The sequence below is a fragment of the Saccostrea cucullata genome, unplaced genomic scaffold, assembly GCF_032062105.1.
Source record: "Saccostrea cucullata isolate Sc308-1 unplaced genomic scaffold, CSIRO_AGI_Scuc_v1 ctg1453, whole genome shotgun sequence".
NCBI classification, from domain to species: domain Eukaryota; kingdom Metazoa; phylum Mollusca; class Bivalvia; order Ostreida; family Ostreidae; genus Saccostrea; species Saccostrea cuccullata.
The window spans coordinates 150550-167834 of record NW_026923611.1 but is presented as its reverse complement, the minus strand read 5'-3'; the positions used below and the strand labels follow the sequence as shown (position 1 = coordinate 167834).

The window sequence follows — 17285 nt, the reverse complement described above, 5'->3', positions numbered from 1 at the left end:
GATTCTTCAATTGGCGTCGGAGTTTCATAAATATTATGGATTCTGTCGAAGATTATTCCAGATGATGGACCAGCTATGAAAAAGAAGACGTTGACGCTTTGTCAGAATGGATTAAATATATCAGATCTTTGTTACAATCGCGTATAAAAATTGCTAGTCAATATGAAAACCATTATATCCTTCTGTGTTCGACAATCCAGAAGTGAAACAAGAATTAAAAAGATTACATGATCAGTACATACTAGTTCCTGCCGAAAAAGCAGGTAACAACAGTGTCATTGTTTCTAAAGCTCATTATATTAATTGTATTTTAAATTAACTTGGTTTTAATTCTACAAGTGGAAATCCAACTTATGCTAATAGTTCCCTTGGCTTCTAACGAAGAACTTCTCGAAAATCATATGTCAATTTTGAATAATTTTAATATCACAAAGAACAAAAATTAATTTGAACTACCATATCCACATTCGAATTCCTAAACTTCATAGAAATCCTTACATAAAAGATACATACCCGGTTCAAGTTAATGTTCAACCAAGCCTCTTTCTTTACTCCTCAATAGTAGTAAAGGGGAAAGTTCAAGAGTACTATGCAACAATATAACAAATGACTACAGTATATTCAAGACGTGATGTAAATCAGATGTGGATACTTATTAGATCTTAGGAACTTTTGGACAATTTGAAATCACAAAATTTTACCAAAATCAACAGTTTAAAAACTTACGACTTTTTAACTTTATGTACAACCATCCCCCGATGAATTAAAGTCAATGCTTTTTGATATCATTGACAGCTGCTTTTTCAATAAAAATGGAAATCGAAAATTTAATTATCTTGTCATTGGTCATTTGCAAAATTATTTTGATAAAAAACATTCTTGATTGTACACAGAAATCCTCTGAAGTTGACATCGAAAAGATGCTGGAATTTCTGAGGTTATATATCTCAGTTGATTCGAAATGCAAGAGCATGCTCTACGTATAAGTACTTTCTAAAAAGAGGTAAATTATTGATAAACAAGTTGATGAAACAACAATTTCAGCAGTGTTGTTTAAAGTAATCATTTCTGAAGTCATATGGTCGATAAAATGACTTTGTCAGCAAATACAATTTATCAATGAGTCAAATGCTGATTGACGTTTTTTCATACGAATTATTTGTCCATTATTTATACACTGAATAGAAATGGGATTTTTCCGTTATTTCCCAATCATGACAATTCTTTATGGGCGTCGAGGCGGGTGTGACCTGTCGGCAGTGAATTCTCACTTCTCCATGACACCTGACCAGAAGTCTGATGTTTTTGAGGTTCGTGTTTGCTCTGTTCCTATTTTGTGTTGTTTTATGAACTTTTGATCTTGAATACTGTTTTCTATTTCCATATGTCTCATTATCAATAATTCGTTCTTTAAGAATCTTTATTATAGAAGTCTTTAATTCTGTTTTATATTACAAATATCATAAATTTAAACTATAAATTGTCGGTAATGAAAAGATGATTGCTTTATAAAATGTCGGACATGAAATGCAACCATCGCAAATCAAGCTTTCTTTGAACCACTGTAGTGTATTATTAGAATGGCAGCACTCTACATTGTGATATTTAACAGAAAAATAAGATAATAAAATGGAAGAAAAACATGCCAATCATCTTTTCTAAAATATAAATCTTAATTAATGTCGCAGAGTTTAAATTTCAAGTTCTGTTAGATATTCAAATGCAAAAGTTTGAAAATGTTTTATTATTTATCTAGGCTTTACACTCCTGGCCATAACAAATAAAGGCAAATCAAGGCATAGAAGCATGTTTTATCCCACACAGTTGCTAATGCATGTCCTCAATGCCCGGATGCAGCTGTCGATACATGTGTACATGCTGCTGCGTCCTAGACAACCCGTCACACAGGAAGTGTAAGTATCCGAGCAAGGAGGACAAGCTCCACTGCACATGTTCTCCTGAAGACAGAGAAACAAAATAAACAGCAATAGGATCCTCATTCTGAACCACAAACGTGCTGCAATAAAAAATTATTTCTCTTAAAATGATGGTTAACAGTAGGTCTTAATTGATTACAAGCAAATTCAAAGAATAGTGGTCCCCGCTTTCGGGGTCTTTGTTGGTGAAATGTCATTATTTACGGCATATTGTGTCAAGTATGAATGTCCCATCATATGTCATTCAGAAGTTATCACACCAAGAGTTTCAAATGACCAAATTTGAAAGTAGAATTTATTGAAAATTAAGTCAATCTTGAAGGTCAGGGTCAAATCTGAAGGTCCTATCTTTTCCTGATCATAAGTTAAAAGGAAAAGTAAACGTTTATAACAAGTATGTCAAACTTCAAGGTCAAGGTCACATGATAAAAAATCATAATATTTCTAGAAAAGTCTCGTCACAGGCAATACACAGATTCAGTTTGAACGCCCGTTTAAAAATCATGAACAAAGTTAAAGTTTTTGAAAAGTGGGTCAAACATCAAAGTCACGAGGTCTATCATCATTGGTATTTAGAAATGTCTTGTCACTGGTGATACGAGAAGTGATCAAAAATTCAGAAAGAAGGGTCATCGACAGACACATCGTCGACCGAATATATAAAACATGGAAATTTAACAAATATTTAGAGAAAATTCATGTATGTGAATAAACGTTTTTATTCATTTCAAATCTTTTTTTTTTCATTAATGAAAATCTTCACCCAATATTGCTGACCTATGACCTTGCTCGGAATCACGAGAAGCAATCTGTATGCGCTAGACCAACAATTATGGATATACAAAAAAGACAAAGAAAAACATGTATTTTTATACATCTTTGATTATGTTTATTATATCTGAATACTTCACAGAACATCTAACAATTATTACATGAATTTCTAGTCACCGACAATATTGTCGGTGAATTGTCCATTCGGCGAATTTGCAAGAGTCGGTGAATTTCAATTTTGTCGGTGACCTGTCTTTCGTCGAGTTGTCTGGCACCGCAAAAATTCTGATTAAATAATTTCAATTAAAAAACCGATATTCGGTTTCAGTATTGAAAATTATATCAGGTAGCCCTCTCATCGGCAACGATGCGTACATGACGTCATATTAAAAATGTATTTGTTGATAGCTTATTGATTTATTCCGAATTGAAGACAGAAAAATTATGAAAATTTATATTAGTGGAAAGTACTTAAAAATCACTCTAGGTACATGTAGGTCTCTTTTGATTTTATAAGTTAAAATCAAAATTATAAATAGTCAGAATGTCTTGCGGAAGTGTCCACTAGCTGGCTAAAATGACGTCTGACGTTCTTATAATGCACGATTCGGAAACAATGTGAATTTCCTATGAATGTTTATTCATCTATACCAATTTTTGTACCCTTCAATTTCACGTGTTAATTGTCTATCAGTACGTCTCTCTTTCCTTAAACTGTCTTTTCTGTTGATTTTTTCCCGAATGATCATCATGAAATATACAAATGTAGTTATAATTTTTAATCTATATGCAATTGAAGAGTTTCATATCTTGACCTCATAGAAAAAACACCATGACAGAAAACAAATAAACCGTCACAATGAATTGTTCTAATGAAAAAAAAATTTAACCAAGGTTCTGTCCACAGTATTAATTTATACTGTTACCTTAAAGTGATTCATTATTCTCTTTTAAAAAATATACACACATATATAAATATACACATACCGTACGCGTATAACGGGTATTTTTTACTTGCTGCTAATTTTTACGAGTTTTATAGATCCGTAAAAATAATACGCGTATAATTTCACATAATTTATAATACGGCTCGTATGAATTTTCAACATCGTATGTGTAAAAGTATTGCTAATTACAATATTAAGCTAACTCCCTGGAGGCTATATAATTAGTGTACTGTTGGTATTTTGAGCACTTTTAGAGCAATCATCAATTGGAATCATACGGGTAAATCTCAATTAATTTGTATAAATTGTACAAACATCGTCAATTAATTAATCAGTTAGACCTACCTGGTTAAGGCGGCTTTACACGGTATTACGAGTCGTATACAAGTTGTCGTAAACAGCAAACTATTACTGTGTGAAATTCGTTATTACTTGTATTATACGACTTTCTGAAGTCGTATCTGACAGTATGTCGGGTAGGGCATGTTCCTGTTCTGTACTACAAATCGTATACGACTAATGGGTCCAACCAATGAACGGCTTGGGTTTTTAATTTATTCTTAAGTGATTGATCAACTATAAAGACAAGTAGACAAGTACAATGTAAATTACATGTACCTGCAACAAATATAGAATTGTATGGTGAATATTTACACGTTGATTTATAATCATTAATAAAGTAAGATACGGTTCAAGTATGACTTGGAAACTCATGAATCTGCATTTTCGATATAAATGCATCGATTCGTAAATAAAAAAAAAAGATGTTAAAAATAACTTTTATGAACGTATAATTATATATTTACATTTCCAATGTCTTTGCTCCAGATAGAATTATAAATAGTTAATGTACATGTACTTTATTTCTATTTTAATCAATATACTGGTTCATTGATAGGCGCAGTTAAAAAAAATCACGTGCAGGGCGGGACAAATAGTGACAAGAAGCGGGGCTTGTAGCACGTGGTTTGGCGGAATCAATACCATGTAAATATAAGGAATAACTGTCTTATTTTTCGATTTTTCAATGATGATTTTATAATCGATTGGCTTGTTTCGATTTTTCAATGATGAATAATCGATTGGCTTGCGTGATAATTTTATGCATCAACGCCGAAGGCGTTTATGCAAATTATTACGCAAGCAATTACGCAAGCAATTGATCATCATCATAAAATCAAAAAAAGAAGATGGTTATTCATTAAGTATTACTATTGTATAGACACTGCACATCATAAACGATCTATTTAGACATCTTTTTGACGTTACAACGTTGTGTAGCAATTCAAGATATTAAATTTTCATGTAAATTAGTTGAATCTGAATGGTAGAGAAAAATTTGCAAAAAACACTATTACCCGCTGAATAATGAAGCCACGCCCTCCAGCGTAGCAACAGTCAACATTGCTTGACGACAGGTGATATTCCAAAAAATAGCGACTGCGCAGAATTTATGCACGCACGGTTCACTTAAGGAATGTTTTAGAGTTTTGTGTGAGTTATTGGTGTGTGAATCACACAGACTTGTCACGTAGGCATATTTCATGAAGCGCGCTAGCGCGCTTCATGAAAAACATGCCTACATGCAAGTTTGTGTGATTCACACACCAATAATTCACACTAAACTGAAAAACATTCCTTATATTTACATTTTACATGTTCAGAAGCAACTAAAATATACTCTATATTTAAATTTCTCGCTGCCCTATATCGCTGCATTTTTATTAACGTCGCTGAAGCCTCATTGTGACGTCACGTTAACGCACGTTTTTTCCTATATATTTCTACGCGTGAGTTTACACAAAAATGACTTTCAAATCAATTTCACAGTTGGCTTAGTAGAAAAACACAGCGAATGTAAATATTGTTATATATGTATTTGTATAAAACATTCAGTATAATATAATAAATATTGCATATAGTTGAGTGTAACATTGAAAATTTTCACCCCTCGAAAACCATTGTCAATCTCGGCTGCCCCTCGGTTGACAATGGTTTTCTTGGGGTGAAAATTTTCAATGTTACACTCAACTAAATGCAATATTTATATAATGTTACGTTTGTAGAGATACACAGAGCTCGTGAACTTTTTGATCACCCCTCTTATACTTGTTTAATATCATTATTATATGAAAACCCTATCTTGTATCATTCAAAAGTTATGTCCATTTAAAATTATATTTAAATTGTTTAAGTAGGCTTCGCTTCAAGGTCACAGACTCAAAAATTTATACCTGAATAAATAGCTTACCTTAAATTAATCCTTAAGAATTACGCGCTCCTATGTTAACACGCATTTTTACCCAGCATATTTATAATAATCTTATGGCATATCCGTGACACACAAGACCATAAAATATATAGATAAATGTCGAGATTGTGTTTTACTATGTAATAATATCTTAATTAAGCAGCGGCAGATGCGGAATCCTATTTTTTTATCTAGTGAGTCATCTTTCAAAAAAAAGTCATCTTTACAATATTATTTTCATTTAATATACTTTAAACTTTCGAGATATTGCAAAAAATGTATAGGTCACCATATTATTTAAGATGCGAAACATAAATAAATAAAAGTGTATGTCAACATAAAAAATCGCACATTTTTTGTAAACAGTATTATGAAAAATATGTAAAAACTGGTTAAAATGCATAATTCTGATGCTTAGTGTTCCTAAATACTTCCTACTTAAAAGATACGAAGGTTTCTCAAAAAGTCGTAGACAATGTGTATAATTTTTGAAACACGCAACCAATACTTACCAAATATAGTCAATGTTCTTTAAATTTGTGAATTTTTAAATGCATATCTTTCATATAAATAATATTAGGACGATTTATATGAAGGCCGATAAGACCTGTCGGCACAAAATTCGGAATTATTTACGCATATAACTACTACATTTGCTTTAATTTCTTTAGTACTATGAAATACATTGAACTCAAATTTAAATCACTGAAACCAGAATAAAAATCTTAATATTATGTCAAAATTTTATTTAAATATCATTAGAAACAGACGCTTGGTGTCAAGATTTTTATAGTATCGTTGAATTTGAGTATGATGAAAATGACGTCGTCAAACGCGTGGTCGGCGCACAGAGATGTAATAAATTGTATTGGATATAGTTAATATACATCTGAGACGGGAAAAAAGAGTACAGAAGTGACCTTACACAACAGATTTTAATAAAGAAATTATTTTTAAATTGCACGATATTAAATGAGTTTTTCTTCTGTACCGAAAATAGTTAAATACGGCATGTAAGAAGTAGAGTACTGTTTGATAAACGCAGACAATTGGTCACAATCTGGACCGCGAACGACGTAAAACAATTTGTATTCTCTGCTGCCTACAATGTAAGACGATCTTTCGACTAAATTTTGACTGAAATTTGAATCTGCTTTAAAAAAGAACAAGTATAAAGAAAACAAACGGACAGTAGTGAATTTAAATATGTCCCTTAATCAAGACTGGTCTATCACTTAAAAAAATATTGAATGTTAATACATTGTACAGTACCCGCGAGTGAAGCAGACAAATAGATCATGACGTTATAAGAGACGTAATTTACGCTTGCTTTCGTGCGCCGGTGTACACTAATATTCTTTCTTTATTTTTTCATAACTTTCTTATAAGTGATTTCATCGTGAAACATGAAGTGCATGATCATAAAATGTTACTCTTTGCTATGACAACGAAAGAAATTTAATAAAGCAAAGAGAAACAAAACTGTTTTCCCTGTGTACGACTTTTTGGGACAACCCTCGTACTTTTGAATTGTAAATATTAGGGAAACTATTTTATAATAAAGCAAATGCCTGAAATGAAGAGACCTTAGAAGGAGTTATTGCCCTTGTCAACATTTTTTAAAGATTGAATAATTGATTAAATACAGAAAATATGCATTTTTAAAATTCTTTAACTTTACAATATTTATCATTACACCTATTGTAAATCATTCTTCCAAGAGATATTGTTATATTAGGTATGAATTTAAAATAATTACAGTTTTTGCAAAAACCTATGACATCATAGGAGGGTGGAATTACAATAAAGAAAGATTATACTAATTGATTGTAAAACACGCTTTCAAGCAATTTGTCTTTACATTTGAAAGCTTGCACGTCATTGCCATCTCTCGAAAATATTTTTACAAGTTTAACATGCAAATTGAAAGAATTATGGCCCCCCGCTTTCGATGTCATAGTTGATGGAAATTATGACCGGGGCGTCATTATTTATGAAAGCCCTATCATATGTTATTCAAAAGTAATCACCAAATCTATCAATTTTTTTTAATAAGGTTAAAAATGAAGGTGAAAGTCAGGGTAACAAAAATCATAGCTTGCTCGGAAATATCTTGTTAACTGTAAAAGCCGTATTTCTTCTCAATCAAAAATAACAAGGAAAGATAACAATTTTGAAAGTTAGGTCAAGCTTCAAGGTCACGGGGTAAAAAAAATCATGGTGTATTCGGAAAGGTTTCGCCACAGGTAATACACACGTGAAACATGAAAGTCATACCTATTCTCATTAAAAGTTATGACCAAAGTTAAATGTTTGGGGACAGACGGGCAGACTGACAGACTGACCGACGAACAGACGAATGGGATTTAATGTCTTTCCACTTTCGCAAAAGCGGGGGACGATTAATAAGATGAAATTAACGAGGATCAGAGGCAGGAGCTACATTCGAAAATATTTACATTTTCAATGTCTTTGTCCGAGACAAAAGTACATGTACAAATAGTTAATGCACTGAATCATCAATAGGCGCGGTTTAAAAAAAATCACAAGCAGGGTGGGACAAATAGCTAGACAGAAGCAAGGTTTGTAGCACGTGGATTGGCGGAATCAAGAGTATATGAATATAGAGAATAACTGTCTTATTTTTTTTTTATTTCATGACGATTGGCTCGGCGTTTATGTAAATTATCAGGCAAGCCAATCGATTGATCACATCATGAAATCGAAAAATAATACAGCTTTTCCTTAAACAAAACCCATTTCGGGTACATATGAAATATTTACAGACAGTGTAATAGTAAGCTTAAGCGGGTAATGATTTTTTTTCTAACAACCAAAGAAAGCATTAAGATTAAAAAAAAAATACGAAATGCATGTTTTAATTCAATTCACTACAATACAGATAATGCAGCATTATTAAATATTAAAATGCTGAGTAATATGTTTAATGAATAAGTACTGTTTTTTGTCACAGAAGATACACTGTATTTTAACTCAGTAAGAATTTGTTTTAAAAGCAGAGCTCTCCAAATATGCAGCTGTCCTTATTTCATTAAAATGTTTTGGATTTCCAGAGTTTCGGCATGATCATAATTAAAGGCATGATGAAGAGACCTAAGTTGTGAAAATTAAATTTCGTGCATCAAAACTGAGTATATGATTTATATTATTAAAAATTTGAATAAAAAACAACACAACCTGGCGAGTTAATTGGCAAAACTTTATCCTAGGCACTGTTCATTCTACACTTCAGTTATACATTCTCGTTTTACCATCATCGATTATTCATGATAATTCTATCGTGTTTTATTGTGCAGCACCTGTTTCTAAGTAGTATTTCGACATTTTAGAAACAAAAATATTCAAAAATTATATCATTATTTTAAAAGGTGTATACATCTGTTACATTCCAATAGAACTCGGTTAACGATGGTAATGAAGGATATGGAGATAACGTACAGTATTCAGTATCAGAGCCCATAAAACAATACAAAATAGTAGCAGAGCCAACACGGACCTCCAAAAAATCAGAGGTGGGATCAGGTGCCATGGAGGAGTGGCATCCCCTGCCAACCGGTCACATCCGCCGTGTGCTCCTTGTCACGATCGTTTAATATAACGGAAATATTCTTCGTCAATTCAGTGTATAAATAATGGACTAACAATTAGTATAAAAACGTCAGCCAGCATTTAAATCATATTGTTTTAAAGTACTCCTAAAGTACTTTAAATTGACTTGTCTTTTAATACGCAATCAAAATACATGATATGAATTATATTTATTTAACAAGAATTATTTCTTGGTCTTACATTTGTTTTATGACTACTTTACCTTCTGTTTCATTCTTTATTCTATTTTAAAAATTAAAAATACCCTTATATACCGAGGAAAACCCAAGAGATTTATTGTTAACTCACAGAACGGCCTTTTTATTTGAAAATTTTATACTTGGAGGTTATATTCATATTACAAACGTTTAAACAATTAAAAGTGGACTTATTAATGGCAGTAAAATAAAATAAAGTTTATTAAACAAGGATGGACAATAATTGTGTACCACATGTAGTGACTTTAAAATTGGAAAAGGGACTGTATTTCATTTAATATCTTTTTAAAACAGATAGGATTTTGATGTTGGTACAATGCACTGTAATTTTTAGATTTTTTTTTTATAATGGAACAATCAGAATAGACCAATTATGTTCATCAATACTAAGTGATTAAATTTGAACAAAAATACAAAGTTAGCATAAAGATTCTTGACCTAGTTAAAGAAGAGCTCAAGGCTAGAACTCCTGTGGTGCAGGTAAGGGGACTGAGTCCATAAATAGTACTTATGTAGGGATATCTTGATTTGAGGGTGGTGCCCAATTGGGGTTTATAGGTCACTGACAGTCCTACATACCAAGTATAATTGGAAAGGCAACATTATGGTAAGATAGCCAATAAAAAGTACTTTTATATCTGGGACTATGAACACCCTCTGAGCACCATCAAATTTAATATCACTAGGTATATCCGGTATGTGATAAATTAAAACGTCGTAAAAACATATGTCAAGCTATCGAATACAAAAAAAAGGTTCGTAAATAAGGATCACATGTCAGAATAAAAAAGGATAAAAACCTACTAGTTTTGTATAAATTGGTGCTATAGACCAGGAATTGTTTTATTTCTGGTTACTTTTAACAATGAGAGCAAAGTAAGTCACAATCTACAGGTTTCTGTATCAACTTAAAAAGTTTAGAAATTTAAATGTAGCATACTTTGTGGTGTCTTTCTTTTCAAGTTCACTGGGACCTATCGAGTTGAAATGGAAGTCACTTTTGTTAATTGATAATACCTTGTCGATATATTGAAATGAAAATATTAAGGTCGTAGCAAGTGTTCACTTCTTCTCATGTAAAAGTTTTCGAATACATTCTGCTTCATATGAATGCCAAAGCAGATCTGTCAATGACAGAGCGCACAATAAGTACCCATTGGAATACCAATAAATAAAGAACCTGGTTTCCGAAGACTTACAAAAATGATGTCAATAAAGAAATCCAGCATGCGTTTAATATCAACTCCAGAGTGATTGACACTTTTTTCCTTGATAAAATAATGAAGAAAATAAATGAGACAAATTGAAATATCAAATTATGCCTTAATTTTTCTTCGTTGAAAAAAATCAAATTCAGAACAAAGGTAGTCCTCTTTAAAAACTGACAAGAATGATGTTGTAGAACGTAATGAAAAAAAAATGTTTAACTGTACTGTGTAGAACAATAAAATAAATTCTGTAAGCTTAAGCTAAAAGAAGCGGGAAGTATTTCATTTAAAAAAATGAGAATGTCATGTTATGTTTTTAACGTAACAATTTTGTTATTTGATAAAAAAAAATGTTATGAATAATCACAAAAAGATTTGACAGCAGGCACTGCATTTATCATTACAATTTTATTATGTGGTGCCAAAACAGTGAATGTTAAAATTAAGTAACATTACTTGTATCAAATAACATGAAATGGAGTTTTACACAATAACAATTTATTTTTTGCATATGATAAAGTTTTCATTTTCAATTTCTTGAAAGAGTACAATCAGTCGTTTAAAGCCATCATTTCGTAGGTTTTATGGTCGATACAATGACTTTGTCACTAAATACAATTTATCATTGAGACAAATGCTGACTGACGTTTTTCATATCAATTGTTAGTCCATTATTTACACACTGAATTGAGAATTTTCCCGTTATTTTTCGATCTTGACAAGGAGCACACGGCTGGTGTGACCTGTTGGCAGGGGATGCTCACTCCTACAAGGCACCTGATCCAACCTCTGATTTTTGGAGGTCCGTGTTTGCTCTTCTCCTTTTTTGTATTGCTTTATGGACTTTTGAGCTTAAATATTGTTTGTTATCTCAATAACCATGTATTTCAAGTAACGAAGATTAATCTCCATATGTTTCATGGTCTGTAAAATTTCTTAACATCCCCCGTAAATCCCTTTCTTACAATGAATTTTTGTTTGTATTTTACAGCTATTTATCCAGGATGAGAGTATTGATTTTTCTAATCTTTGTCTGCTTCGCTGCTACCACCACCTCCCAGAGCACTTCTTACACGGAGTGTGTAAGGACCTGTAAAGAGAACTTTTCCAAATGTTTAAGATCCTGCAAACCGCCCAGCTACTCTTGTATAGCAAGTTGTAATAGAAATCTTCAACGGTGCCTTACTATTTGCCTTTGGAGGTTATTTTTAGCAGCACCAATCACAAAAGCTTTAATGAATAAATAAAAAAAATCTAACATCTTAGACTGTTTATTCTAGTTGTTGTTGTTATTGTTGTTAGCTGATTTTTTTAGGGAGGTGGGGGGGGGGGGTAATTTAAATATACTATGTAGGACTGAAAAAGCTAATATTTATAATCATTTCAGATAACATTCGACTGTGAATTTAAGATTTGCGAAACAGAAAACAGATACAGGTCTTCGAAAATCAAGTCTTTAACAAACTATTGAATCCCGAAGGGCACTTATTGTGCTTCTTTTTTAGCCAAACCTTTTTAGCTCACCTGAGCCGAAGGCTCAAGTGAGCTTTTCTGATCACATTTTGTCCGGCGTCCGTCTGTCTGTCTGTCCGTAAACTTTTCACATTTTCGACTTCTTCTCAAGAACCGCTGTGCCAATTTCGACCAAACTTGCCACAAGGCATCCTTGGGTGAAGGGGATTCAAGTTTGTTCAAATAAAGGGCCATGCCCTTATTCAAGGGGAGATAATTGAGAATTAGTGAAAATTTGGTGGTACGTTTTAAAAATCTTCTTCTTAAGAACCACTGTGCCAGGAAAGTTGAAACTTATGGGGAAACATCCTCAGGTAGTGTAGATTCAAGTTTGTTCAAATCATGTCCCCCGGGGGTAGGGCGGGGCCACAATGGCCGACCAAAGTTTTATATAGAAATGTATAGGAAAATTCTTTAAAAATCTTCTTCTCAAGAACAGCGGAGCCAGAATTGCTCATATTTGTATGGAAGCATCCCCAGGTAGTGTAGATTCAAGTTTGTTTAAATCATGACCCCCGGGGGTAGGGCGGGGCCACAATGGCCGACCAAAGTTTTATATAGAAATATATAGGAAAATTCTTTAAAAATCTTCTTCTCAAAAACAGCAAAGCCATAATTGCTCATATTTATATGGAAGCATCCCCAGGTAGTGTAGATTCAAATTTGTTCAAATCATGACCCCCGAGGGTAGGGCGAGGCCACAATGGCTGACCAAAGTTTTATATAGAAATATCTAGGTAAATTCTTTATAAATCTTCTTCTTGAGAACACCAAAGCCATAATTGCTCATATTTATATGGAAGCATCCCCAGGTAGTGTAGATTCAAATTTGTTCAAATCGTGACCCCCGGGGGTAGGGCGGGGCCACAATGGCCGACCAAAGTTTTATATAGAAATATATAGGAAAATTCTTTAAAAATCTTCTTCTCAAGAACAGCAAAGCCATAATTGCTCATATTTATTTGGAAGCATCCTAAGGTAGTGTAGATTCAAGTTTTTTCAAATCATGACCCCCGGGGGTAGGGCGGGGCCAAACTTTTGGATTCAAACTTTTCAATAGTAAACCAATTACTACTTTTTCCTAGCCACAATGCTCGGGTGAGCGATGTGGCCCATGGGCCTCTTGTTTATTTTCCTATGAAGCAGAGTTTATTGAAAACATCTACACGAGAAGAAGAAAAAATTTCAATTTGACATTCAGATGTATCGATAGTTTTTTATCAACGAGTAATTTCCATTTTTAGGTCGACTCGATTCATCCCAGTGAATTTGAAATATAAAACCATAGAGTCTTGCACATCTGCTTCGTATTTTGTTGTATCAGTGGTTATCGACAACACAGGACAAATTACATCAAAATGGTGTGACAACTGTGATGGCTTCAGCTTTTCCATCGTCAAAGAATATTTTTGTAAAATATTCTGATATCATCCATATATGACGTTTATGCCTCCCATTTAATTCGCTACTCAGGAGCATGCTCTGATTATGATCAATTTTTAAATCAAGACAGGCTACTCACTCATAAGTTGATATTACTAGGATGATATATCAATAATCATATTCGCCCGCATGACTCCAGTGGTTAGTGCATCTGCTCTATAGTCGCGAAGTAAGGAGTTGATCCTTACGTCGAGGGTTCAAATCCCAATGTAGGACGTGGAGAATGGATCTTCGGATGAGACCGTATAAACCGGGGTCCCGTGTTGCAGTAGGTGCTTGCATGAAAAAGATCCCTCACAAATGGCCCTGAGTGCCGAGTATAGGACAAAATATGTAGCTCTCCACCGCCAAGTGGTGGCGTCTCCATATGAGTGAAAAATTCTTAAAAGTGACGTTAAACAACATACAATCAATAAATCAATTATTCAACAATTACGTTTAAAGTCAACATTTCGTAAATTCTACAGTCGTTATAATAACATGTTTAGCAAACATACATGGTGGTTGTGTAGCAGTGTGTTTTAACTGACAGGTATACAATTTAAATATCATACAATATTGAATAAATATTATTGATATAAATGAAATTAAAGAAGATTTAATAGTTTAATACAAAATTTATTTACTTGGTGAGCGATAGAGTTCAAAGCTTGTAGTATTGGGGTTCTGTCATTTTATTGGTGGTTCTGAGTTGTTCTCAGGTAGACTACTCAGAGATTTTTGCCAGGTTGGCTGTGCATTTAATTTAGAAAATTTTCTAGACAAAGATTTGAGACCTATAGACCAGACCTGACCTTAAGTATTTACTTTATTAATATTCTATATTTTAATAATATTTCTATTTAGCTAATATACCTGTTTGAAGGAAGAGTGAAAGTTTAAATAATGAATAAAAACTAAATCTTCAGTATCGCATCTCAGAATATATATTTATTTTGAATTATGAGTATCATAGTATGTATAGTACAGTTTACATTATTTGTTAATAGATATGTAAAGCTGAAACATCCAGTTGTTTTTGGTGTTTTATGGAATGGGCCTTGTCCCATAGGTAATTAGAATATGTTACCTTTTGTCTGTTTTAAAGTAATAATAACATATCATTACATTAATTGAAATGTGATTGTAAAAGCTGTGATTGTAAAATATGTGTGGAAAGATTAACTGTACAGTGATTTATTTGTATGCTAGATATTTGAATTAAGGTAGATAACTCTTAACTGCTAGATTTATATTTTGTCATAATTATGCATGTATAATGATAAGAAAGAAAAAAATATTTAAATGGTCTTGCTACGAAATAAAACCAGGAAATGGAGTCGATCTATACATCAAGGAAGTTCTGTCAAAAAAGATCACAGGAAATTAAAACCTTTTATTCATAACCAAAAATTCATTATTTTTTCCTAAGAAGAAACAATTATCTTGAATTTGACATTTTTAAGAAGAGCTGGGACGAGCGAAGGGCTGGGGTGGGGTCGGGGTGGAGAGTTTAATTATAATTTATACAGTGTATTCATTTTTCTGTTACATCTTTTGAACATTTGGGTACTTATTTGGCATTAAAATTCATGTATATGTACATGACAGCAAATGTTAAATAATTTATGACATGGTTAACAACTTTAGTTTTAACTTCAGCTGAAGTTATTAAAAATAACATCAGGATAAGTGAAATAGAATGTATACATTTGTTATTATTTCATGTGATATTCATTGTTATTGTTTTATTTTATAGGGCCATTTATTTCCTGAACATCTATGATATTAAATATATATGAAACCTTAGCCAGGAGTTGGTTAATATTCCATCATTCCATATCCTATATAATCCACCCCTGCAACAGTTGTCATTGTGTCGTATTTTTGGTGACTTGTTTCATGCCAATATTCACTTCACGGAAGTGAATGTATTGAGCATCTCATAATTTATAAAGGAAAAGAACTTCTGATGTAAAATCTTTTTAATGTTTAGATAACCTTGAACTCGGAATGACTTTTCTCACCTCAATCCCATACACCTATACTTAAACTTAAATGTATAGAGCAGCCCGGTCCTCCGGGCTGCAATGAATTTGAATTACCATACTAATACTAAATTTCTAAATTTCATAACAATAATTACAGAGATACATAATGGTTTCCTGTAAATGTTCTACCTTGTTTCTTTCTTTACTTATCGATAAAATATTAACAGGATTTTGAATGGAGTATGAATTTCAGGAGTACTGTATAATATAATATTCAAAAAGTAATGATAATCATATGTGAACACTAATGAAGTCAAAGGAAATTTTGGAAAAATTTTGGAAATTTAAAAGGCGTTAATAAAACGCATTGTGACGTAGGCAAGTTATGTTATTCAATATAAATTTTAAAAAATCTTTCATCCAATCAAAGGACGTGTTACAACTAAAATTAAATTATTTGTAAATGTTTTTGGTTTGTTACTTATAATGTATTAGTAACATTAAGTAAAAATCAAAGCAACAAAAAAAAAAAACTCTTGAAGTTCAGTTTGTCCTCCATTAATATGTATATCTGCTTACTCATCAATAAAAGGTTAAATAATCCCACCTCTGCTGTTTTAGAGCTCTGTGTTTTCTCTGCTCCTGATCTGTATTGTTTAATAGACTTTTGAGCTTTGTCTCCATATGCAAATATATTTCATTAAGGTAATCGATAGTAGAAGGTTTTTTTTTTCAATTTGGTAAGTGAAGTTAACTTATGCCCTTTTAAAATAATGACTAAGATTCATATTAAATTATCGACTATAAGCATTGCAATATAAAAATAGAAAACATTTTCATTTTTGTCAAAGTAATTTAATCATAACCTCAAAATGATAATAAAAAAATAAAAATACGTGTATAAGTGATGGTTACGTATCAACCGTCATCCTTCGATCAAAATTTCGACCTCTTATTTCAGAATAAAATGCAAAAAAAAAAAAAAAATCTGAAATTTATATGTCCAGATCCAAACTACAATTGACAAAATTAAGTGTTCAAGTATGTTGGCTTTCTTCATGACCACTAAACTCGATTTAACTCTATGCTGAAGTATTGAAAATAGTTAAGACATAATATAAAATACTTTGTATTAATTCAGAAAAGATAGCACTGATGACTGCAGATAATATTACTTTTTTTTGTTGACCATCAACATAATAAAGCTCTGCAATTTGATACACGAATGGCGCTTTATGTGATGATTGTGGTATAGTTACTGGTCGAGAACTATACGATATTCACATAACAAGCACAGACGGAAGTCATTTATTGCTCGAAATCTACCTTAACTATTGTGAAACATTTGTCTCATTTTCTCTAACAAAACGATATACCAGCACTCAGAGCCCTGCCGGCAGATTTTAGCTGATTTTCATT

The 17285-nt window shown here is 32.3% G+C and overlaps 2 long non-coding RNA genes across 3 annotated transcripts; one reads left to right on the top strand and one right to left on the bottom strand.

Annotated features, from left to right (window-relative positions):
* Positions 1-1725: 1725 nt before the first annotated feature.
* Positions 1726-6073, bottom strand: LOC134264474 (uncharacterized). Of its 2 annotated transcripts, none has more exons than XR_009991528.1 (2): positions 5907-6073; positions 1726-2017 (listed from the first exon to the last, which is right to left on the bottom strand). It is a non-coding gene; the product is annotated as an uncharacterized LOC134264474 (long non-coding RNA). The 2 variants fall into 2 exon arrangements; XR_009991529.1 differs by lacking the exon at positions 5907-6073 and adding an exon at positions 4001-4102.
* A 4458-nt stretch (positions 6074-10531) lies between these two features.
* Positions 10532-12206, top strand: LOC134264473 (uncharacterized). The gene is made up of 2 exons (XR_009991527.1): positions 10532-10609; positions 11933-12206. It is a non-coding gene; the product is annotated as an uncharacterized LOC134264473 (long non-coding RNA).
* Positions 12207-17285: the final 5079 nt, after the last annotated feature.